Here is a 26,530-nt window from a genome sequence, read left to right as displayed (position 1 = left end):
GCCTTGTTTCTGCCGCCTGCTTCCTCCAGATCCAGCAATTACCTTTGCAGACAGTAGGCAGGACTGGCATAAGTTTGCCAGCTCAGGCCAAACAAGGGCTATACAGACTGCCTTCTAATGCCTCCAGAGTACTCAAAGTGTACAGAACTGTTTGTACCGTAGCCCAGCAATGGCCAAGTTCCTTTATCAGGTTATTCTTTGAAGGCCATTTGAAAAATTCAGGATCTTAGGTTATCTTAGGGTGAAACACACCAGCTTCTTTTCTTAGTTCTGATGAATCGGGTTGTTCCATCTGGAAAGGTTTATCTTCGACCATTTGACTGTCTTCTTCCTTCTTCGATTCTGGAAAATCAGCAGTTTCTTCAGTGGAAGAATGAGCTGGTGTAGCAGCTATGAAGATGACATCATCTTCAAAATCGCCAGGTGACTTTGCATCATGACACTCCAAAGTAGTTTGGTCTGACCTGGCAGAGAACTTACTATTTTCTTGGCTGACATCCGTTTTCTTCAAACCATCTCCAGGTCTGCTCTCTGAAGAATCTTCCGCTTCAGCACCAGCACCCTCAGGATTGCTCGGAGTAAACAGCGTTGGTTTCTCTCTACTTTCAGACCAAGCATCCTCCACCACTCCATGATGATGCTCAGATGAGTCTCCAGACAGCGCTTTAGCATCTTCTGGTAACTTTTTAAAAAAAGAAAAAAAAAAAAAGTTCACAACCAATAACATGCATATGCTTTTTCTCAAAGCAAGACACACACAAAAGAAAAATATGTACCAGTGTTTGTAAGTTTTACAAGCATCACCTTAAGCAAGGCACTACAAAATTAATTCTCATTCTAGCACTATCTTTTAAAGCTGAGGGGAAAAACTAATCACACTTTTGACTGCTTACTGAGTTTCCAGGTCCTTGGAGAATTAAGGTGAAGTGGGTCTTGTAAGTGCTTGCTTACAAGCTGTTGTGAGGCTTGTTCTCAGCACTGTTCACTGGCTTCACTACTGTGCCTTCAAGAGGAGGGAGCTTTGCATAACTAAAAGCATAACCCAAGAGCTCTCTTTTGTTATGCTTGCTTTTTCGAGTTGGATGCACTACTAAAATATCCTAGCGTTCACTGTGCCTGTAGCATGGAGCAAGTAAATTAATCTGGCCATGCTGCATTATTAGTAAGAACTTCGTATCGGAGGGAGAGCCTCTTGTTACAGTTGAGCAGCTCTTTATAGCAGCCAATAAAAACAAAAACCAGGTATAAAAAAGGTATCGTAAAAATGCCCCTGATTGCCCCTGATTTTGATCGGCAGTTGCATGAGGAGCCGAACCAGGGAATCCAACTGACAGAACAAAAGGAGGAGTAGAAGGGGGCAACGTTCAGATGGACCAACTTCGTTCGACAGCTGTAGAAACGCTACCCCTGATGCAAGGCAAGAAACAAAACTGCGCACTTCAGGGCTGGAGAACAGACAACAGTACAGCTCTCTTCACCAGGCGTCTACTGTTACCATAGCTGAAGGAAACGCAGCCTTGCGAAAAGAGAGATTGAAAGTAAATGCAGCTCATGACTCATGTTGCTTTTGAAGAGGGTTAATTCACAAAGCTTAACAAACCCAAACAACTGGCTCAATCTATAGTCCTTACCTTCTTGCCAGACCAGCCTTTCAAAAGGTCTAGCGGGGAGCTGAACTCGCAGGTTGGAACAATCACAGCCCCTAACACCTCTCGGGTAAAAAATGCCAAGCTCGTTGGCATTTCTTACGAACACGTTCCTGCAGGCACGTGACATTACAGAAGGTCTAACATAACCATTTTTGAGCATATTCAATACAGGTTCTTTAAAATACTGACCTTAACCACAGGAGGAGTCTCCAGTAACTTCCGCTCTGATGCCCCTGAAAAATCCTTCTGTGAGATGGAACTGTGGATATTTGATTTCAGTGGGCTGGAGGCCATGAACAAAGCAGGGGCTCTGCACGGTGACTGAGAGCTACCACCCTGTGCTGCAGAGCATGTAGGAACAGGATGAACCACCAAATCCAGCGGTCTGTTAAGATCCACAATTTAAAAGAGGAAAATAATTAAAAAAATGCAAAAAATGATGCTGCGTTCAAGAAATTGGAGATGAAACATAGCAAAAACATACAATAAACAAGAAGTACGGGTGAGCCCTCACACTTCGGGTGATGCATGAGGCCCATGAACAAGTTACAGCCATTTTCTCTTTCTTTGATGATTCCTTTACATTTCATACTTCATTTCCCAAGTCACTGCCTCTGAGGCAAGACTAGTCCAGTTTTAAGCTGCACAAGTGATGTGCATCTCATGCCAGAAGAAAAATCATCCACATTTCAATGCTGGGACCACTTCAGATTCTCCGCTTAGTTGTGTCCCTGAGTTGGCCTTTTCTTTAACAGATACAAAACTAAATGCAAACAGAACACTTTGCAAACACTGAGAGTAAAGACACACTCTCTCACACACACACACATACATATATGTGAGAAACCACACCTTTTTGAAATAGTCGTTCTGTAGATCTACTATACCTGGAACAGTTTTGTGAACGTTTTGTAAATAGTGTCCCAACAAATGCATCGCGCAACTCTGCGTCAGGGAGAGGATGTGTTACGGCTGGTGGTTCTGTAGCTCTAGGACTAGATTTAAAAGGAAAATGTAAGTGACTTTCAATCCCCTGAAGCCCGTACGTATCAGAACTCAAATTTAGTTGACCGTACCACCTAGAGGAAAATCATCAGACCGCTGCTAGCTTCTTTTCTGCTCTTTACAATTCTGCCTGGATTTTGGGTAAAAAAGGCAGAAACGAGGCAGAAACTGGGCAGGAGGAGGTAAAAGAGTACTATTTGGTCACGCGATCAAGTCTATCAAAATCCGTACACCAATAGCTTGGACGGGAATCATAGCTTTACTTTCAGCTATCTTAAATTCTGTAAACACATTTGCCATCATAAATATGCAAATATATGTGTTTACAAGATCATCGTAGCAGAAAAACTCTCTCCAACTATTACTTATGCTGCGTTGTTTCTTCAATGTTATATATCGTATGCACAAAACAGCCAAACAAATCTTTGTTCAGGCGCACCTTCCCTCTGAAACACTAGCATCATTCAAAAGGATTTTTCCCTCTCTCTCCCAACACGTAGCTCAAGACTAAACTTTGTGAAAAGGCTGCTTACCTAGCATAGTGCGAGAAACTGGTTGGCTGCTTAAATCCCACCCAAAAGTACCTATTTTTTGAAAATACATTACGGATGAAAGAATGCACATTTCCTGCGTGAGCTTGTTTTGTTACTGTTGACAATGATGTTGGTCTTGCAACTGTAAAGCAAGAGGGAAAAAACATCAGCCTTGTGTAATCAAAGCCATGGTTAGTTGTCCGCTATATTTCACCCCCTAAAAAGTACCTTGACTTAAGACCAATGAAGGGCAAACGGTAAGGCTTGGCTCTCTCCACAGCCAGCTTCCTTTGAACTCTAGGCAGGATCTTGCCATATTGGTCTACCGTGGAATTTCTGGCAACCGCTCGCTCTCTCAAGCGAGCATCACGATCATTCTGATCCATGAAAAGCATAAAGCAAAAAGTTAACTGATTGCAAGAAGTTCATCGCTCAGAACTATCTGTGCTCTTTCGAATTAATGAATAAATTTCCTCTACAGGTCGAGGAAAATACACCCACTGCACACACCAGCAGCAAGTTCTGCCCATCAGCACACGCCAGCTTCACCTGGTAGTTTTGACAAAGTGGAAGGAAGACTAGAGGAATAACAGAACCCACAACTTCAAGGTAAAACAGCTCTGGCACTCTCCAGAACCTTGTTCTGATACACTTGCTGTCACCTGCAATTCTCAAATGGCTGACAAAACAGCAGGCTCTCCCTTGTTGTCCCTCAATATATATGAAGCACCAACACTAAATGTCCGTGTCTAACTGTATCTTCATTCAGACACCACAAACCCAATTAGGACACATGCAACTAATTCCACATTCTTTGCTTAATTCTAGCTGCAGGCTGGGCTGCTTGTTGTTCTGAGGAACACTCTCACTTTTCCTCCGAAATTTCAACTTACGGAGGCTAATTCTAATCTTTGTTTCCATGCCTCGGATTACAGTCTCAATTTACTGAGTTCCAACTAACTGGCTTCGGGAACATCCTCTGCTAATACTCGTTGCCCATTTTGTGCAGTTGAGTTTGCCATCAGGAATGCACGAAGGGGACAGAACAAGTATAACTACGCAATGACGTTTGCAGGGAAACAGCGGAACTAAGGTCAAGCAGCTTTCTGGACTATGACGACAGGAACCCGTTCTGACACCCAAAATGCTAAGGTACAATTTCCTAAAATGACAGAAAAGACGTGAAGCATTTAAATTCTAATGGGTTTAAATTTTAGGCTGTTCAAATACCGTATTATCATGTAGTGGTAATCCTTTACAAGGATAATGCACAGACACGCGACACGAAGTAGCAGCTTAATTCAGCTGGTGTTCTGATACTTCTCTCCGGTGAAATGATCCTTCATAAAATTTTACTTTTTTCTTTTAGGTTCGTTGTTTGTTTGTTTGCTTTTAAACACATTCAAAAGTATCCTTCCTTTCTAGGCATATTCATTACACCCAAAGCAATTTCTACACATTAGAATACATATGGGGTATTCCCACCTTTTTCTGAAAACGGGTTTCAGACAAGGGAAACACACCAAATACTGCTTACGGTGGCCAACAAAACTCCTAACCAAGCTTCCTGACCACAATTCTGAAATTTGTCTTACTAACATGCAAAAGAAATCCCTGCTCAAATGCATCACAGGTCTCTGAATGATTGAGAGGTAGCAAAGGGTATTAAAAACGTTCTTGATTTACCAAGTTATTTCCAAACTGGAGTCATGATCAGAATATCTCATTTGAATGTAAGAGTCTACATCAGGCTTGCAAAGGAAACAGTCTACATGCTAGGCCAGCTTGCCAAGAAATTTATTTTAGCTACCACCCTGTGCAGAAGTGTTCTCTGCCCTACCACACTTCCACAAATCTGGTGAAGAATCCAGGAGACAGGAAGATGAGGCCAGCAGGAAGATTGCTTTCCCCTTCCTACTAGTTGCTCCACTGGGCAATGACTAGCTAGCTGATCCTTCAGCTTAGTTCCTGCCTGGGGGAAGATGGGCTGTGCACCACATAGGCTCCATCTCTCATGAAACTCTTCAGAGAGAAAGGTAGGTGCACTGCAGATGGGAAGCCTATGACAGAGGGGGGTGAAGTCACTATGGGGGGAGAAAGCAGACAGAAGGTCATGGGTGTCATAAGACAAAGGTGATTAAGGTGTTGCAGCAACAAGAGGGCCATCTAAGAGGAGAAAAGTGGGACTACTGTAGCACAAGGCAAAGACTACCGAGGTGAAGATCTGCTTCGAGAGGCTGCAGAAAAGCCTGCTGACGAAGGGGAAATGAGGGCAAGCAGTGATGAAACTGTCACGTAGAGCTGACAACAGGAGTTGTTTACCACAGCCCACTTCCTTGGAAGCAAATGATCCTGTTTAGTGCAGCAAGCTGATGTTTGCAATAGCTCGCATCCGAGTGAGACACCCCCCTCGTCAGCTACTGCACTGGACCTAACGCTTGAGAAAGTGATGGGGATCAAGGTCGTTCTGAGGGAAAGACACTTTCTGCTGCGCATGACCAGCACGGACTGCACACTTCCTTGTGCCTATCTGTGGCGCAGGATTAATAGACGGGTCTCTAAAGACAGATCTGCTGGGGCTGTTGCCAGTCAGGCTCAAGATGGACGTATTTCCCCCTTGATTCCCTGATGTGCACTCACCTGACTCAAACTGGATGGCTCAACATCAACTAGTCTCGGAGACAGCAAGCCAGCTACAAGACACCTCTTGTAGCTCTCATGAATGGCTTCTCCTATTGCAGGACCCTGTTTCTTTAAAAACTTCAAGGTCTGAAACATCAATCGAGCATTACAGATTAAGACAGCACTATTATTCAGTCACCGAGGTTCTGGGTAACCACTAAGAGCAATAAAAGAAATGTTCAGGTAAACTGTCAGAAAGCTTGCATCAGTAATATGCTTTAGGTTTGCAATCTGAGTAAGTGTTACTATGTAGAGACTTAAAGCTGGCAGACAAACCGTTACAGATTCTTTAAAAAAATCCTGTACGACAAACTATCAGCCCTTGCAATGCTTAGTTAAGCATTGTTTAGCTTCTCTGTCAATATACAGGCCTTCCTGTTTCCATGAACGCTGACACAAAATACGTTCTATGTAAGCTAAAACTAACACACAACTTCAAATCACACTTTGGAAGGTCCTTTCTATGCTTGTTTGTGCAGAAGCTGATGCATGTTGGAAATATTTAGTGAGCTCAAACTTAATGCAAAGTTCTTTGTCACAATCTGCGCAGTGGCTCCGAACTTATACCTCGGCAAAGCTTGGGAGAAAAAAACATTTCATTTCTTCTCCAACAGTTAAATAATTTTCCACTTCCTCCATTCTGTCCACCTTTTTCAAGTTAACCGGGGATCAAAACCCTAACTCAGGACTATGCAGGCAGTTCCACTGAGGGGTAGTAAAGAAGTAACAGCTTTCCCCGACTTCCACAACATCTTTGTTCTTGCTCCGGGAGCAGCGTTCTATTCCTTTCTAGACATTCAATCCCTGACCGTGCTTCAACAGGAGACAACGGTAGTTTTACAGCCCCAAGAGTGCACCTAAAACATTACCCTTTGCATAAAACTGGCAGGACACAACTGCAATTATGCGCGTGGGTGGGCAGCACAAGCATAAAATGGTCTCTGACACTCAAAGCCGCGCAATAGAAAACTTAGACAAGGTACGTCTCTTGACATTCTCGGTAAAGACACAGTAAAAGATCACCTCCTTCTGGAAGCCGGTGCAAGTCACATGAACAACTCCGCAGGTCAGCAAGTACGTAACATCTGCAAAAACAAGGAACGTTTGACAACCTCCCATACTCTCACAGCCAGGTTATGACCAGATTACAAGTTTTAAATAGCAGTGTCTGGAAAGACATAACTGAGGACCCATTTTCTTCATCAGATCACTTACAAACCTGTTTTAAAAAACAATTACTGCGTGCAGAAATTTTATCTCTAGTGCTATTGAGGCGCTGTGCTTTGAGCTTCCGTTCAAAGTCATTTCGTTTTATGACCGCCACCACTTCACAGGCTACATGACAAGAGCACCAAAACCCAAAACTCAGCAGACTGTCAGAGACGTTCCACAATATTAAATAACTTGTTAGTACAATGTAATCAGAGTTGGGTTTGGGGGGAGGTTGTGTTGTTTTGGTTTGGTTTTTGACTGACAAACAATGAACAGGAGAACCAATTTCACAACCAAAAGCAGTGAAATACCTACCAAAATTATAGTTCCTTGGATGAAAAAACTGCTCAGGTGGTGGATAAGAAGGACGAGCTCCCCGACTTAGACTCCGCTCATGTACCAGAATATCCAAAAGGAGGTTTGGAGAAGTCATGCTTATCACAGTGTCCAGTGACCACAATCCAAAGTAGGGGCAGTCATGAAGGAATTCTTCTGGCCTTAAAGAAAACAAGTGCATAAGCTAAAGGCCGGCATTCAAATGAAGTTTTTGGAGGGGTATTGAAAACAATGTAAGAAAAACCTACCTTAGTGAATCTGGCATTTGAGCATGATACCAGCGATTAATGTCAAATACAGCCAAATAAGCAGATGGTTTTCCCTGACCACATGTATTCACTTGCCAAGTGAAGACTGACACACTGGTCTCGGGAGATATTACTGTAAAAGACAAGACATTGTTTCTTATGTGTAGAAAAGATGATCTCTCTGATATTTTCAAAACACCACTTTCTGTTTTGGCTTCATTCTGTTCTATCCCTCATGAAACACAACACTTACTAAGAATAATCAAAAAAATGTCTGGAATAGCAAACACCTCTGTGATAGGTTTCAGTCATACTGCCTCTTTTTCTTGTTCAAATGGTATCAGTTCTAAGCCAAAGCAAACACACAATTATTAGCTAATTAAGTATTCCAGACATTAACAGTTGATCAAGACGTTTAGCTAGACAAATAGTTTAGGGAAAAAAATATGCTAGGGACACGTACATTGCTACTTTCAGAAAGCATACAACTATTTATCGTGTACACTCGTATCAATCAGCTGGCATTATTAATTTCCAGATTTGAGTCAACTGCAAGTTTTAAGACTAGCCCCTTTCCAGCATATATTGAAGTAAAGAAAACTGAACACAGTATTCGAGGTGCAGCCTCACCACTGCCGAGTACAGGGGGGTGATCACTTCCCTGCTCCTGCTGGCCACACTATTTCTGAGACAGGCCACGATGCTGCTGGCCATCTTGGCCACCTGGGCATGCTGCCGGCTCATGTTCAGCTGGCTGTCGAACAACAACCCCAGGTCCTTTTCCACCAGGCAGCTTTGCAGCCGCTCTTCCCCAAGCCTGTAGCGTTGCATGGGGGTGTTGTGACCAAAGTACCCTGGCACTTGGCCTTGTTGAACAATTGACCTCGGCCTATTCGTCCAGCCTGTCCAGATCCCTCTGTACAGCCTTCCTACCCTCAAGCAGATCAACACTCCTGCCCAGCTTGGTGTCTTCTGCAAACTTACTGAGGGTGTGCTCGATCCCCTTCTCCAGGTCAACAATAAAGATATGAAACAAGATGGGCCTCAAAACCGAGCCCTGGGGAGCAGCATTTGTGACTGGCTGACAACTGGATGCAGATGCAGATACAGGTTTGAACAGAAAAAAAAAAGATCAGGTAACATTCCTAAGCAATGGAGGGAATGATCTTGTTGTTCAAAGATGACAGCTGGAGGAAAAAAGGGACTGACCAGCATTATACACATGACCCCACCATATATCACTATAGCATTTCAGCAAGCACAAAATAAAACCTATTTTTCCCCTGAAAGAAGTCCCACATCACTTAAGCACACAGTTTTTCTTTTTAAATAAGCCCAACAAGCTAGTCTATGCAGACATTTAAGACCTTCAGCCTGTGGGTACAGAACAGCATTCATTGCTTAGATTCCAAAACCATTTATTGTAGAATAACCAAACACGGACATCAGAACAAACCTTCATTAACGCTATCCTCTCTGTCAACGCATTTGTGAAATTTTTCTACAGTCTGGCAGCTGAGTAATTTAATATTGCTCGTCTGCCTTCTCGAGGGAAAGACTCCACCCATGAGATCTAAGCTGTACCTTTCGTCACAGAATTCCAAACCCTGGGGAAAGAATAAAAGAGGAGGAAAAAGGTCATTTTGAGATTAAAACATACAGTATACCTAAATATGAACGAATGTCTCTCTCTGACATAATATGCATATTATACTGTGTATTTCCCTTGAGTTCTTTATTACGGTAAATAGCAGGTACAACTGACATGCAAGAGAATTAAATGTCAAATCGTAATGGGTAAGTTTGGCTCTGAAGGCTTTGCACAGCTCCAAAATGTAGCATTTCCCTAACGTTATTCAGATCGGAAGATGTTTTGCAGAATTCTATGCGGCATCAAGGCTTCTTTACAAACCTAAACGTGTATTTACAAAGCGATACCTGAAATAATACAACAGATATGCACGCAAAGCTCTTTGCTCCATGTCTTGATTACAGAACCGATGGAGCTAGAAAAGTCGTGGCATTACAGCAGCTAAAGCTCTGTTGAGAGCTCTTCTCTATAGGCAGAGCACTGGAGTGAACATGCACCCCTCTGTCGCAACTATGAGGCCTTCTTACTGGTTCACAATCTTCTTTCAAACCACGTCAGCTCTTACCAGCTCCTCCTCGAAGCTTGTCAGAGACTAACGGGTGAAATATCCCTCAGTTCCTGCACCAAGCACAGCCAAGAGCAAAAGGGGAAAACAGAGAGGACATGGGGTGCAGAGTAAGCAAACTACTTTGAGATACACAGAGACCCCGGCAGGATTGTGTTGAACCTCTGCTACCACCATCTCCCAAGTAAGCACTAACTGAAATGCTCTCTTTGCAAATACAGCATTTGTTCAACCGGTCTACCGCACAACACATGAATGTGTGTATTGTGCACAAATGGCAGCTCTACAACTAAAAAAACACCCAAAACAAACCACAACAACAAAACACCAAACAAAAAAAACCAAAACCAAAAACCCCACGCACCACCTAACATAAAACAACCCCCAAACTGATCAGACCACATTCTACCCAAGTTCCCTAAGCTTTCAGAGCTCTCAAATGAACTGGCATGAAACAACACATTCCCAGATGATCTCATGCGCTACATCTAATTCGCCGAATCTGAGAAAAGGCAAGCTTTCTCTTCATAGTTCCAGGAAATAAATATCAAGGCAGTCTAAACCAAAAATAATTTAAAAACCAAAATTAACTCTTTCATTACTGAGAAGAAAAATAATTCTGAAGCACAGCAGCGTATTTACATTCTCCACCCTGGGGCAAGCAAATCTAAGGGAAGGAACTCCATTGTATGGAAGATATTAAGCACTGTCTTTATCGACCAGTAAAATATGAAGACACTTTTCAGATGAGATGCACTCAAACTTGGCCTGGCAAGTGGGAACAACTCTTACCTTTGCTGCCACTGAGGTCGGACAAGAAACTTGACTCGGCCAGCCATGTAGGCAGACAGTCATGTAGTACTGACCACTCTGTGACTACAAGGAAGTATTCTGAGACTAAAAGTGCCCGCTGTAGAGCACAGATTCTGCTCTAGTGCATCTTCGGGAGGTTTTGGCAGGTTGGGAGTTGGTTTTGCTGGGCTTTGGTGCTTTTTTTGGCTGTAGGTGTTGTCCCGTCTTGGTATGTGTAAGTGGCTCATCTGGAAGCTAGCTGAAGAACCTGTTTCTTCTCCCCAGAGGGTCCAGCTGTTTCATTCTCTCTTCCACTTACCTTGTACGACTGGTTCCTCTTTCAGTCTTCCATGACACTCATCACAGGGAAGCGGAAACAGCAGGGCAGTAAACTGCCTCAAACCCAGAGACTGGTGCCTGACATCTCTCACAAGCCTGTGAACGTGTGGCTGGTTGCATGGTCTGCACTGGCTTAAAAGTCTTACATTAAGTACACCACAGCTTTCTCAGGCCACAAACACAGTAACACTATTTAATCCCTTTGTGTGCTTTTTTTCAACAGTGTCAACTGGAGTTTCTAGTAGATGCATTTTTAAAGGCTGATGAAACGTTTCAACCCTCTGAGGTAAAGACTGACACGCGTCACACCTTTTGTTCGGGAAAATAAGACGGCCAAGACAAAGAACAGCCAAAGACTTGAAAGTCAAACATTTTAAGATTGAAGGGTTGAGACAGAGCAAAGTAGCCACGAGAGGAATGGATATAGACAACCGCTTTTTTTCCCAAAGAAGCACACAGTACCAGGATTTGTCTGGGCCGCTGCTAAGACTGTAGCCAAAAATAACTTTTAAAAGAGGATAAAACAAGGCGGAGTTCAAAAGTGAAACTGCAGAAAGATCAAAGAAACCTTCTCCTATCAACCTGCCAAAGTGCTTAGAGCACTACAAGAGATGCAGCAGAGAACCACAGAGAAAGCCCACTTACAGCTAAAAAAACCCATCAGGGTGCTCTCCTCCTCTACAGCACGGTATTGTTATGTCATAAAAAAACACTGCGCATAAGCAAAGATAAAGAGAAGACATCCATATCTAGATCATGCTGAATCACTTGAAGAGATTTCTACTTTGTCACCGTGAGAGAGAATGCATTTTAAAGAAATACCACCTTTTCCAAACACCCAACCTTTACCTAGTCAAAAGCAACGCTTACAAGTTGGACGTTGCTTCCTTACAAGAGGAAGCAGCTTTCCTGTATAGAAGGAAAACCAAAAAGGTCCAAACTCAAGCTCATGCAGAAAATCAAAACGCACAGTCACAATAAGAACACGTACCACGACTGTTTAGAAACGAACCACCCCTATTTCATTCCACACCCATTGAGGACATGCATGAGAAAGTATCAAAATAGGAGGAAAAACTTGCTCTGAAGTGAGATTACTTTCCCCTCAAAAAGGTTTTGGAAGACTTCCAAGCATGCTACTGAAGACAACTATACGTTATACAGATGCGGCTTACATCTGTTAGATATCAGAAATAAACATGATACCTCATCTATATTTTGAACGCAACACCTTTGAAGCCAGTTCTAAAAATTTATGTATGCTCTTCTGACCAAGTCATACCACTCTTTACTGTATGTACATATTTTGCTGGCTTTAAGAGTAGACTGCATAGGTGACCCAGCCAAAAAGTAGAAAGGGTTACCTTTACAGCTACTAAGCTTCAGGATCAACACTTAAAGAGACGCTGTAACTACATTTCATTCCAAGTCCAGCCTGCAGAGCTCAAAAGAAAAACAACAATATAAAAACAAAGATCAGAAAAGGAGACGGGGCGGGGAAAGAGGCGGGGGGGGGGAGCGTATTTTAAGAAAGGGAGACAGACAGAAGCTTATTCAAGCCTGCAGTTTGGTTAAGCAAAGCTACTCAAAGCCCTGTCTTCTCTTCCTACGTGCCATTAATTTGGTGTTTCAGTCAAGAATAATTTTATGGGTAAAAGCTGCTGCTTCTTCAGGAATTGAATTTATACGAGCCCTTTACAGACGAATCTAGCTGGAACACACGACACTGCAGTATACAATTGTATGGCTTGTTTTCAAAAAGTATGGCCACAGGCCATGCCCAAGAAGACTCAGCAAAGCACTTCTTTTTTCAGAAGTCTCGGAATTTTGATGGTAAATATTAGCCCTGACAACTTAACTGATACGCACTTAGAGAAAATAACTGTTTTCATCTTTTCCCATACAAGCACATTAAACTCATACATGACTTGTCCTGATGCCAGACGTTTTCTGTCACCAAATTCTAACTGCAACAGATGTAAACTCACAACATCACCTTCACTGAAAAAGGTAAAAATGAGGAAATTTGATGACAAAGCTGCTTTGTAGTCCTCATTATCATTTTATTAGATCTAGACTGAAGTATTCTTAAGAGTGTGCTCTTGCTGAAAAGAAAAACACCACTTCCCAAAACATCACGACTGGTCACATTTAGCCGCTAAAACATAAAGGAGGATGTTCTGACACTAGCACACCTTGAGGGGTAAATGCTAACCATACAATTTGGAGGCTTTAGCATGTTGCATGGACTAAATAATGTTGGAGATAGTTCTTCACAGTGAAGAGCTCTCGATCAAAACTGCTTTAAAGTCAAACTGAAGCAGAATGCCACTCCATGAACACCTGAGCTGGTTAAATAGCTTCCCGGTGCTGGAAGAGAGAGCTCTTTCTCCCCGTCCCTTCCCACCAAAGTTCCAGTCCCTCTCTTGCATATACTGCATCCTTCCACATACTGATTTGATTCATTAGCCCAGCAGGCAACCGGTGACTTTTCTGCTGACCAGTGATAGTTATCTGCCAGCTGAGCTGAACCGGCTTATGAAGGCTCCAAAGACTGCTAGAGTTGCCGCAAGGGAATCGGCAATACTGTCACCTCCCTCCTTTAGGGGCAGCAGGCTGTTACATCGGCACGTTTACTGGGCTAGATCTGCAGCCTCAACTACTTTTAACAGTAATTTAATACCGTGGTGCGAATATCAAACAAGCCATGAAGCAGTCATCAAGAAACAAAGGAAATCATTTAAGAATGCAAGCACAAAAATATAGCTGCTGCTGCTTTGCCTTCTTTTCAGGAGGTAGGAACTACTAGGTCCCTCTTCACGTCCATTAAATCCTGTCAAATTTGCGTTCTAAGCGTAACAACTTCCGTACCTCAGAGAACCTCCCACACAGCTAAATAAACAAAACAAATATACATGTAGCAACTGTATGTCAACAAATATATTTTAAAAAAAAAGTCAGTGGCTTCCAGTAAGTTTCAATTCACTTTTCTTGTGTAGACTGAACAGCCCACAAGTAGCAACACTTGCGAGGATCGTTCTCAGGCTCTTGAAAAGTGACAGCATAGACAGGAATCCTTCCTCCTTCAAGCTGAGAGTGGTGCCTACAGGGTTCAAGAAAAAAGAAGAAAGGTCAGCCCACTGGCACAAACTGTTTGCAGAAGGGCAGAAGCATCTTCTGAGAAAAGAGCACCGTACATGCTTATCCTCAAAGCACAAAAGGTCATACTTCCGGCTCAGACAAGTGAGTCAAGGAAGCCACTACGTTTTATGCAACAGTCAGGAGGTGAGGAAACTACTGTCCATCAAATGCAATAACCTGGGCTAACATCCTACTCTGCCTGAGAACAAGGAACACAAATGACTAATACAGCTGCCACGCAGAAGATTGGTCCTGCTCTTGTACCCTACTTCAATATTGAACTTAAATAGAAGCATAGCTCCTGAACAAAGCTAAAATGGCACCAAGCAGAAGAAGTTCCTCACTTCTTCACCTGGACGACGTAAACCATTTTCTCTTCCAGGCTTCTGAACCGTATCTGCACCTTCACAATCCATTCTTGCCCCCCTAACTATTCCTCCACCGTCTTTTTACGCATCCAATAGTTTCTGGTCAGTCACTGCAGATGTGCTTAAGGGAATCCCTATCTGAATTTGCTCAAGTATTTCAAGTGCGATTGCTCTGTGGCAGAGTTAAAAACTTCTCGTTTGTATTGCTTATAGATTTATGCGCCCCTTATCCTCATCTGCAAGTCTTCCAAGCAAACTTTCATTCACATGCATCGTTGCCTTGGAAGGGGTCAATCCCCTATGTCAGTCAAGGCTGAAATGCAGGAAAGAATCTACTTTCTGGCACAGATCAGCTACTGGTTTTTCATGTCTCACTAGTTTCATCCTGGACACTTAGAGAATATTATCACCAAAAGCGCATTCTTAACATACTTAAGCCTTTCCATGTATGCCCCAATGGCAGCAACTGGTGCTGCAACATAATTTCTAAAATCTCTTTCATCAAAATACACACATTTCCTGGTTTCACTGAATCCTACCGAGAGGACACACTGTCTTACAGAACTCAGCTCTATCGCACCCTAACTGCTTGACGTCACCCCAAAGGAGCATGCTTTCCACGATTCCTCAATCCACAGGCACAAGAAGGAAAACAATGCTAGACCATGGGGGAGAAGGCGGTCCACTTAATCCATGTAGGACTCAGCAGTTGTCTCAGAAGAGGATTTCCAAACATTCCAAGGTTATAATCAAAATTCCAGTCCCTGAAAAAGGTCTCTCTCCTCAATTAACATACTTCCTTCAGCAAGAAAATTGAGACCCCTCCCCGTCCTGGCATGGTCAAGGGTACAGGCCTACTTACTCCCGCTGCAACGTTTTCATACTCCATAGTGACAGGTAGCCATCTGAAAAACCCACAATGAGCTGATTGCTTCTGCTTATGTAGCAAAGGGTTGATATTGCTGCTCCTGAAGGATTTTGTAATTGGAAACAGAGATGTCTTCCTTCTCTGGTCACAGTTTCTCTTCCTTGTGGAACTTCAGCAAGAATTCTAGTAATGACTTCTGGATCTACACACACATAACCACACCATAAAACTTTTTTGTCAGCAAAACTGCTACCATGGACTTCCGGAGGGCAGACTTTGGCCTGTTCAGGTCACTGGTTGAGAGAGTCCCTTGGGAGACAGTCCTGAAGGACAAAGGGGTCCAGGAAGGCTGGACAGTCTTCAAGAAGGAAATCTTAAAGGCGCAGGAGCAGGCGGTCCCCATGTGCCGTAAGAAGAGCTGGCAGGGAAGGCGACCGGCTTGGCTGAACAGGGAGATTTTGCTGGGACTCAGGGAAAAGAGGAGAGTTTATCACCTCTGGAAGAAGGGGCAGGCAACTCACAAAGAGTACAAGGATCTCGTTAGGTCAAGCAGGGACAAAATTAGAAAGGCAAAAGCCCAGCTAGAGCTCAGTCTGGCCACAGTCATAAAGGATAATAAAAAATGTTTTTACAAATATATTAACAACAAAAAGAGAGGCAAGGAGAATCTCCATCCCCTACTGGATATGGCGGGGAACATTGTCTCCAAGGACGAGGACATGGCTGAGGTACTTAATGCCTTCTTTGCCTCAGTCTTTAATAGCCAGTCCAGGTATCCGCAGGGTATTCAGCCCCCTGAGCTGGAAGATGGGGATGGAGAGCACAATGTACTCCTCATAATCCAGGAGGAAGCAGTCAAGGACATGCTAAGCCACCTGGACACCCACAAGTCTATGGGGCCTGATGAGATCCACCCGAGAGTACTGAGAGAGCTGGCGGAGGAGCTTGCCAAGCCACTCTCCATCATTTATCACCAGTCCTGGTTAACAGGGGAGGTCCCAGAAGACTGGAGGCTTGCCAATGTGATGCCCATCTACAAGAAGGGCCAGAAGGAGGATCCTGGGAACTACAGGCCTGTCAGCCTGACCTCCGTACCGGGGAAGATCATGGAGCGGTTGGTCTCGAGAGTGCTCACAGGGCACCTGCAGGACAACCAAAGGATCAGGCCCAGCCAGCATGGGTTCATGAAAGGCAGGTCCTGCTTGACCAACCTGATCTCCTTCTATGACCAGGTGACCCGCCTAGTGGATGAGGGAAAGGCTGTGGACGTTGTCTACCTGGACTTTAGTAAAGCCTTTGACAGCATCTCCCACAGCATTCTCCTGGAGAAACTGGCGGCTCGTGGCTTAGACGGGTTTACTCTTCGCTGGGTGAGGAACTGGCTGGATGGCCGAGCCCAGAGAGTTGTGGTGAACGGCGTTAAATCCAGCTGGCGGCCGGTCACAAGCGGTGTTCCCCAGGGCTCGGTTCTGGGGCCGGTCTTATTCAATATCTTTATTGATGATCTGGATGAGGGGATCGAGTGCTCCCTCAGTAAGTTTGCAGATGACACCAAGTTGAGTGGGAGTGTTGATCTGCTGGAGGGTAGGAGGGCTCTGCAGAGGGATCTGGACAGGCTGGATCGATGGGCAGAGGCAAACTGTATGAGGTTTAAGAAGGCCAAGTGCAGGGTCCTGCACTTTGGCCACAACAACCCCATGCAACGCTACAGGCTTGGGGAGGAGTGGCTGGAGAGCAGCCCGGCGGAAAGGGACCTGGGGGTGCTGGTTGACAGCCGGCTGAACATGAGCCAGCAGTGTGCCCAGGTGGCCAAGAAGGCCAACAGCGTCCTGGCCTGTATCAGGAATAGTGTGGCCAGCAGGAGTAGGGAAGTGATTGTGCCCCTGTACTCGGCACTGGTGAGGCCGCACCTTGAATACTGTGTTCAGTTTTGGGACCCTCACTACAAGAAGGATGTTGAGGTGCTGGAGCGTGTCCAGAGAAGGGCAACGAAGCTGGTGAGGGATCTGGAGCACAAGTCTTATGAGGAGCGGCTGAGGGAACTGGGGTTGTTTAGTCTGGAGAAGAGGAGGCTGAGGGGAGACCTTATCGCTCTCTACAACTACCTGAAAGGGGGTTGTGGCGACGAGGGTGTTGGTCTCTTCTCCCAAGTAACTAGTGATAGGACAAGAGGAAATGGCCTCAAGTTGCGCCAGGGGAGGTTTAGATTGGATATTAGGAAAAATTTCTTCACTGAGAGGGTGGTCAGGTATTGGAACAGGCTGCCCAGGGAGGTGGTGGAGTCGCCATCTCTGGAAGTGTTCAAAAAACGTGTGGATGTGGCGCTTCAGGACATGGTTTAGGGGACATGGTGGTGCTGGATTAATGGTTGGACTTGATGATCTTAAAGGTCCTTTCCAACCTAGTGATTCTGTGATTCTGTGATTCTGTGATAAATGAATGCGGTATGCCATTTTAAACACTGACGTGACAACAGGTATAATCTACTTCTACCGTCCCAGGCAAAACACCCGTTTATGCAACAGTTCTCTTACTATTTCCATGCTGGATGTGTTCAAAGAACATTAAGAACTCTCTGACGCGACGGGTATTCTCACTCGTATTTCAAAACCTGGTAAAAGTGTGACCTTCATAGACAAATTCTTCTTGCGCTCTGTAAATCAGAGGAGTCTGGGCCTCATGATGAAGCTATCTATCTGAAGAGACATCTACTCCTGAAGCCGCTGCTGTAGTAGCCGAAACAGCGTATGCAATCGGAGTACACAAATCAGAGATTTCATTCATCCAAATGTGTGATTTTTCATACATCAGATTTATTATAAAAAACGAGCCCCAATTTTGCCCCAAGTCAATTTGCAGAAGCACAAGAACATTCCGGAGAAATAGGGCACCTCTGACACAACTCCCTATCAGGCAGCTGCACCGACTCAGATGCTACAATTCCTACACCTCACTGGCAAGAATCATAGCGACATAGGGGTCGGGGTGGGAGGGAGGCATTTAGAGCACTGGGAGGAATATTAAGCCACTCCCATTCTTCATCGGTTCAGGACTATACGGTGTCAAACCACCATCTGCAATCAGCAGTCGTAAATGTCTGCGCACTAGTATCTTCAAAGTGGGACGCGTATTGTTTATTTAAAAGACACACCTTTCCTTCCTTTCAAAATCAAGTTTAACACCTGCAAGCTTACCCGATGCTTCTGCTTCATTCTGACGGCAAGACAAATCATCCAAGCAAAGGTCAACCAGAAGTAGATGACCAGCATCTGTAGCCATGCTGCCACTCCAAAGAGCCATCGCAGACTCCGATGTAGGTGCCCAGTGCTCACGCTGGGTCCTCCGTCATTAGTTATGGGTTCTACAGCAGTTACCTACAGGAAAACTACAAGTTGCTATTCAAGCTGTTTGACAAGCTGAAGAGAAATCATTCAGAAGTGAAGCCAGAATTAGCACATCAGAAACAAGACAATAAATACAGGATCGTCAGACTCGGAAGCAAAGCCTTGTTTCCAATTACATCAAGGTGGGAGGGGGGAACAGAAGGCCCTCTACAAAAACCTGTTCCTGCCTTCCACTTACTAGAGTTCCTACAGTTACCTAACTGAATTAACTTCACCTTAAAGTTGGGAATTCTATTCCTAGAGCTTACCAATTTCCACCTCCTCCGTAGAAATAATTAACTCTAAGAAAGCACAGAAAATCAGTTCTATGCAAGAAACTTTATCATATTTAAGAGACTTAAGTAAGAAAAAGAAAACTAAATCTAGTTCTCCCACTGCCCACAGCCCATCAGCACTGCCATACAGCCGGTGCCGCCTTTGCCAAACAGGCATTAGGATAAGCCATGGCTCTCAGTCAGACAAGGCGGTGGGCAACTTGCATGGCAAACATACCATTTCCATGGGAATGAGACATTTTCAGAAAGTGCTGAAGGCAGATAGTAGCTTCGTCACATTTACACTGGTCCTCACTGAGAAGAAAAATAACGACCAGATAAAGTAAAAAAAAAATTTTAAATGCACACCAGCACTTTTATGAACGCTAACAAAGATTTAAAAAGCCAGCCTAAAATAACAGCAGGAAGAACAGCAGCTTGTTAGACAAAAAACTTACTCCAGCTCAGGAAGAAGTGCACGCTGCTCTTTAACATGCGACGCGGTCTGCATGCAACTTCATTAGGAGGTCAAGACAGACCTTTCAGCACTGCAACACATCCCAGGGCAATACTGACTGCTGTAGCAGAGGTACAAGCTACGAGCACATGAAGACGCCTGCACTACAGCTATACAACAAAAGTATGTTGGTATATTTTGAAGACAGTGTTTCTGACAGAAATCAAGCATGTAGGAAACATATGTTACAGACAGTTTGAAGAGTGGGGTGGGGTTTTTTGTTCTTCTCTCTGGCCAAAAAAAGGTATTTTTCAATGCCTTTTTGTGCAAGCGGAGAGTTAGGTAGCTCTGTGCTCTACAATAAAACCAGAAAACTTGCTTTACTATCAGTAAACTCAAACGATAATGGTACCGTTAAGTCCAGGATTTTACATCAAGGCTGTCTTGACGGGGTACTCGGAAGTGACAGCGTCTTAAGGCAATATAGAAAAAATTCCTCCTACAAAGAGACGCTCCACAGCTTTCCCTGCAACAGGACTATGCAGCACCTAACCACCTAAAAGCTTCGTTTCTCCGACTAAAAAGTACGCACCCTTCCTGGAAGAGCAACTGCTTTAACCACTTTTGATATTCCAAAGTCGTACAGGCAGAGAACGCTTCCCTCGGCTTCTTCCAATCCAACCAGTAGTCCAGTTCTCTTCTGCCAGGAAAACTCCTTTACCACACAAACAGTGGGAGGCTGTTCATTCACGCCGCCAAAACGATATGCCGAGAGCCGCTCTCCTGTCACAGAGTTCACGACGTCAAGTTGAGGACCACATGCCAGCCATGCTAGGCGCTTTCTCCCTGTAAGAGAAAAGCAAGCTGACTACGGCCCATCTCCAAGAGAAGGTTGAAAACAACTCAAAAGTCACGGTCACTGCCCCTTTCCTTCAAGAAAAGTACCTAACAGAGGAAGACTGACTTACCTCACTCGGGTCAATTATTTAAAGTCACCTACTGAAATCCTCAGGCAACGCACCTTAGAATTAACAACCTTCTTATTTTGCATTTGTACTTGCCATTCCTGCACTGAAGAATTCTGATCATTTGTGATAAAGATTACAATATATTTATCTACAGTCTTTATACCATGTTTGGCTTGTTTTTGCTAGAAATCACCTGAATACATACGGGAATACAACTCTTGGAGCATACTTCAGATGCAACAAATGAGAAAGAAAAATGGGGGGGTTGCCTCTGCAACACTGCAGAAGAACTATTTCTGCATGTGACGTTAGGATGGTCCTAGAGCTTGAGCTGGTACAAATAAATACGGCCCAAAGCAACACTATTACTTTTTTGAAAACTGCCTTTTGTTTCATGAAAAATGGAGGAGGGCCCACTGACTGAGCATAGTAACTAAGTGAATTATTTTAATGGCACAAGACCGGTGCAAGCTGTTGTAATGTCAAAGTTTAACTATTTGCTTTTGTTAATTGAACACCTAATGCTAGTGTTTTACTATTAGCATTTTTAATCGTTAAAACATCCTTTTTGTTCTCCCAAAACCTGATGCGTCTTAACAGCACCAACCTGACACAGCTGATACCGTGACCCTACGCGTCAGGTAACCTCCAGGCAGTGACAACTTTATACCTAAAAACTAAAGGAAAATGCTCACCTCCAGAAAACTTCCCGCACAGCACAGAACCTGGGGTTATTCCGTCTTCCGCAAGGGCCTGGATAGTCCCCTCGGGAAACTGCAGCAGACTGCTCGTTACCTGAGCCGTTAGGTCTCCCATTCTTCACTGGAAATAAAGGCAAAAATGCAAAACCAGACTCATGTCAGCCATAAATATTTCCGAGATTGACAGAAGTTTCATCAGTACGCTCTGAAAAATCTCCTACACATCGCCTGTAGCTCTTTTCCTTAAAAAAATGGCACTCAGGACAGCTTTTGATCCCACAGCAGAGCAAAAGGAGAACCCGTTGCTTTCCCGATGCCTGTGAGATCACCAGCAAAAGGCGTCACAGAGGTACTGACAAGGTAAGTAACAGGAAAAAACACAGTACACCGAGTTCAAGTCTACTCACATAGGCTAGTAAGACGGGGCCTGAGAAAAATCGTATCTTAAAAAGCTTCTCAGTAACAGGTATAAGTTTCCATTTGTCCTTTCCCTTGGTTTTATACCATATCATTTATTGTCAGTTGTCTTCTAGTAGATTTCATGCATCATTTATGTCTTGTTCACTTTTGCATGTTTATTCTGAACATTAAGGAATACTAAGTTCTTAACTACCTTCACTCTCAAATTCTTCCAGAAAATGTACTGTTGATATTTTCACATTACGAGCAATACAGACTTTCAGAGCTCATCAGTTAGAAAGTAGTTTTCCGTACTCTGACAACGTAAACATAACGCAGCACTTCGAGGCACTGATTTTTTCCCTGGGCTTGAATCCTTGTATTGCTTATTCCAGTCCCTTCCTTCCTATTGCCTGTCCTTCTCTCACTTCTCGGCAGGAATTAACAAAAATTTCCTTTATTTTTTTGGGGGGAAAACTTAAAAGCTGAAGCGTTTGACACGATTACATAGGAGGCCAAATAAGAGATACTCCATAGACGTGCGAATACAAACGGCTTGAAGTATCCATGTTTTGCAAGTTCTGTGCGTTACTGAAAAAGCCCCCGGAAGACAAGACAGTTTAATTATCTTGCTCAAACAGCACTGCTTTCTTCATGAAGTCTCAAAAGGCAGGCAGTACGCGTCGTTCACTGTTCCCGGCTGTTACACACGCTGAGCAACTCAGGCGTCAAACAGAACCCTTACTCTGTACTACGAAGCACTACAGCCAGCCACCTAAATGTGCACACAAAGCCTTGCTGCATTAACTGCAGCACACGTGTTCTCCTGCAACTACAGTTTTAGGATTGTTTCTTCCAGCGTGCACTAGTAACCTATTTTCCTTACAGCACTGGGGGTTACGGCTAGTTTTGAAGACTACACTCTGGCAGCAACACAAAGCTAGGAAAGGGAAATGTTTATAAACCAATACCGTTTCTATGAGTTGTTACTTCTGCGAAGCAAGGTCATGCTCTGAAACCTGGGCACTGGAATCTACTCGATTGCAAGTCACAAGCACTCTACTTGTGAGCATGTTCCAGCATCTTCTGCCAGCATGAAAACAACGAGCGCGTGAAACACAGCAAGTGTCAAGTCAGGGTAAGTCAGGGTCCCGCAAGAGGCACAAGTCAACAGTTTGAAAAAAATGTTGCTGATGGCAAAGCCAGCATTGTGGGACACTGCTGCAGCCAGCCAGCCTGACTACTTTGCCAGAATTCACACCTCACACAGGTCAAGTTCCAACCGGGACAACTCATTTGCAGCAGTTTGTTGGGTTTGCTTTTTGGCACCTGTCATCATTTCAAAGGGACAGTGGGGTAAACTTTTGCACTGCATCCAGGGGCTCCAGAGAGGAAAAAGCCCCACAACTTGACCAGCACTCTGGCGTGCTTTAATCGTAATAATTTAACGCCGGTGTTTTGTGAGTAGCCCGTAATACCAGATACTAACACAGTAGGCAAAGAGCATCTTTTACATGTCTCAGCGTGTGCCCATTGCCTCTGGCCCTGTCACGGGGCACCACAGGAAAGTGCCTGACTCCATCTTCTGTACACCCTCCCTTCCGGTATTTACATGCGTTGGTGAGATCCGCCCTGCGACGTCTCTTCTCCAGGCTGAACAGTCCCAGCTCTCAGCTCTCCCAGCCTTTCCTCATAGAAGAGGTGCTCCAGTGCCCTCTAACCATCTCTGTGCCCTTTGCTGCACTCTCTCCAGTAGCTCCATCTCTCTCTGGTGAGACTGGGGAGCCCAGACCTGGCTGCAGCACTTCAGCTGTCACCTCACCAGTGCTGATTAGAGGAAGGATCACCTCCCTCCACCTGCTGGCAATGCTCCTCCTCATGCAGCCCGGGATACTGTCAGCCACCTTTGCTGCAAGGGAACGTTGCTGGCTCACGCTCAACTTGGTGCCCACCAGGACACCCAGGGTTTTTTCTGCCAAGCTGCTTTCCAGCTGGGCAGCCCCCAGCATATCCTGCTTCATGGGGGTGCTCCTCCCCGGGTGCAGGACTTGGCACTTCCCCTTCTTGCACTGCATGGCATTCCTGCCAGCCCCCTTCTCGAGCCTGTCAAAGGCCCTCTGGATGGCAGCATGACCCACTGGTGTTATCACCGCTCTTCCCAGTTTTGTATCATCAGCCAGCTTGCTGAGGGTACACTCTGCCCCCTCATCCAGATCATTAATGAAAACATTGAACAAACAATTTTTAGGATGTTGTACTTGCATCATTCTGCTAAGCTAAACCAAGGAGTAGTGGGAAATCAAAACAGTGGCAAAATAGAGAGAGTTAGGGTAGAGGCATGAAGCCTCTCCTTTAGGGGATATATCCAACACTAACTGCATTTCTGCTCTCTTTGAAAACAGCGACTACAATCCCATTCCTCTTTCTGTCTGTTAGAAGGCAGATTAGTGTAAAACGCAACAGGCTCACTCCACGTTCAGGAGTAAGCCGGAATCCAACCTCCCAGCTGTATCCTATACCAAAGTGGTCTGCGTACAAGTTGCCAAAATTATCATTCTTCTTCACCCTCGGTACTTACGACTTCCAAGCATCATCAGCTATTTCCAAGGGCAGGAACACGTCACAAGTCGTAGACTGATGATAGAGTTTTGGATTAAAAAGCTCCAGGTGGGGAAAAAAAAAAATTCAAGCAATTACGTGTTCAAGCAGAATGACATACAGCGAAGCCAGAGTTCTGGGATGTCAGTTTTCAGTGACTGTAGCACATGAAAATCAAAGGCCAACAACGCTGTGGCCTTACTGAAGAAAAAGCTAAACCTATGGTCAGCTGCAGCTGAAGATACGATTTCACACAAGATTTTGACCACAAGAGAGGCCTCGCTGCCGCCTCCCATCTCTCCCTCTGCTCTTTTGTTCTCCTACTCTATTCCTGTGGCTTGCCTTGCACTGACTTGAACACTTTTTAGTGCACTTTATGAGCCAAGTTTACTCCCTCAGCAGACAGGAAACTAACCCAGAAAAGCAGATCGTTTTCCACCAGGTTAGAGAGTTAAACTGGCTTGCAGAGAGAACTAGGAACCATAAAAGCTGGGACGACGAAACAGGCAGGACAATGCAATGGGAAGCAGGAGAGGGAATTCGTCCGTCCCCATCTTGAGGCAGTAAGCCGTTGTGCTAGCTCATACACGTGTGAAACTACATGCTCACTTTGCAAGGATTGAAAAAAACCCCTTCACTTGTAGAAAGGACAGCACCCAAAACACAGCCAGTCAACTTTTAACTCCCTCTTGCACGCAGAGGCTCACGACCTCGCTGGGAAAGGCCGCAGCTGACAGGCATTGTTCTTTCCTTCAGCCCGATGTGGAAGCTAAAGGGACTTCAGGGGAGTGTTCCTCAGTGATCAGAGAAGGGACAACATCGTGTTACACTATTCAGATCATATTTTCAAAGGAAATGGGACAGAGAGTGGGAAGAAGCCCGAAAAGAAGAACAGGAAGAACAGCTACGTTCTTTTCAGAAAAACAGCACCCACTTTGTTGAATAACAGGTAAAGATGATAGTCATGGAATTTTTTGAATTATTATTAACAACTGCTTCAGTGACATTTTCCCCAGGAAAACAGGAAGCAACTCACAAGCCTTGGAGGAGCAGCAGATGGAAAAGACACTTTCTGCACCTTAGCAGTCACGTTCAGTGAATTGGCACTTTGCTGTATTTTACTCCTGCAAGAAAGAGGATTTAGTGAGTGAGTTAGCAGGTGATCTAGTGACTAGATTACCGAGTCATTTCTTTCCCACTGAGGCAGACAAACTTCCCCCAACCCCGAGTTTTACTCTAAAAAGCTACTAGCATAACAGAGACGGTCTTTGATAATCAATCAATCAATGAGCCTTATTTCACTCAAGTGCAGCCTACAGGTTGCCTTGCAGAGTTTGTGTGGATGCCCCACAAGCTCTCTTAGAAGCACAAATTGGCGGCAGAAGACGAAAGGCAGAAAGGATTTCAGCTCCCTATTCCAACAGCCCCCAACAGCTAAGATCCTACATCTGAAGCCACCGAGGCGAAGTGCTCCGGTGCGGAGGATCCCGCCGGGGGGCCCTTCCTGTCCTGAAGCGGCAAAATCGCGAAGGCGAAAACGCAAGGAGGGAGGGGGTGCCCCAGGCCCCCCCACCCCCATCCCCCCGCCGCCGCCCCGCGAGCCGGCAAAGCAGGCTCCTGGCGAGCGGCCGCTCTGGCTCCGCGTGGTCGGTGACAAGAGCGACGGCGGCAGTTCAAAACGCAGCGCACCCGCCATTTCAGTGAGGCCACCGAGGCGAAGGATCGCGCCGGGGAACCCTTCCTAAAGTGGCAAAACCGCGAAGCCGGCAGGTCAGGGGGAGAGAGAGGGAGTCCCCGCCCCCGGAGCCGGCGGAGCGGGCTCCTGACGAGCTGCCGCTCTGGCTCCGCGTGGCGGGGACAGGAGCGACGGCGGCCAAAGTCCCTCACGTACCAGAGAAGCCCTCAGGGAGCGCGAGCGATCAGGTAGAGAAACAGGACGTGGCGCCTGACAAGGGCGTGGCGCGGCAGTTGGTCCAGGCAGCGCGTGCAGGGGGCAGTCCCCCTCCTGGCTCGACGCTCTCTCGGCAAACGGTCAGAGGCGAGGCAGCTGAAGGGAGAGCTTACCACTCTCTACAACCAGCTGAAAGGGGGTTTTGGCGACGTGGGTGTTGGTCTCTCCTCCCAAGTAACTAGTGATAGGACGAGAGGAAAGGGCCTCAAGTTGCGCCAGTGGAGGTTTAGACTACGTATTCAGAAAAATTTCTTTACAGACTGCCCAGGGAGGTGGTGGAGTCACCTTCACTGGAATTGTTCAAAAAACGTGTAGACATGGCACTTCAGGACATGGTTGAGTGGGCATGGTGGTGCTGGGTTGACGGTTGGACTTTATGATCTTACAAGTCTTTTCCAACCCTAATGATTCTACAGTTCTATCTGTCCAGAACAGAAACATGGCTGGCACAAAATCTATACCCCTCTCT

At 45.1% G+C, this 26,530-nt stretch overlaps 1 pseudogene across 1 annotated transcript; it reads right to left on the bottom strand.

Moving 5' to 3' along the window:
* Positions 1-226: 226 nt before the first annotated feature.
* On the bottom strand, positions 227-21,592 carry LOC309404186 (protein ELYS-like; annotated as a pseudogene). The gene is made up of 15 exons: positions 21,108-21,592; positions 20,037-20,290; positions 18,524-18,703; positions 15,324-15,531; positions 13,939-14,055; positions 12,869-12,953; positions 9,122-9,272; positions 7,666-7,798; positions 7,397-7,578; positions 6,893-6,954; positions 5,828-5,956; positions 3,416-3,564; positions 3,188-3,238; positions 1,839-2,034; positions 227-682 (listed from the first exon to the last, which is right to left on the bottom strand). The product of its transcript is annotated as a protein ELYS-like (transcript).
* Positions 21,593-26,530: the final 4,938 nt, after the last annotated feature.

Source organism: Phaethon aethereus (assembly GCF_964289735.1).
Source record: "Phaethon aethereus genome assembly, chromosome: 3".
NCBI classification, from domain to species: Eukaryota; Metazoa; Chordata; class Aves; order Phaethontiformes; family Phaethontidae; genus Phaethon; species Phaethon aethereus.
This window is presented reverse-complemented; position numbering and strand designations above follow the sequence as displayed.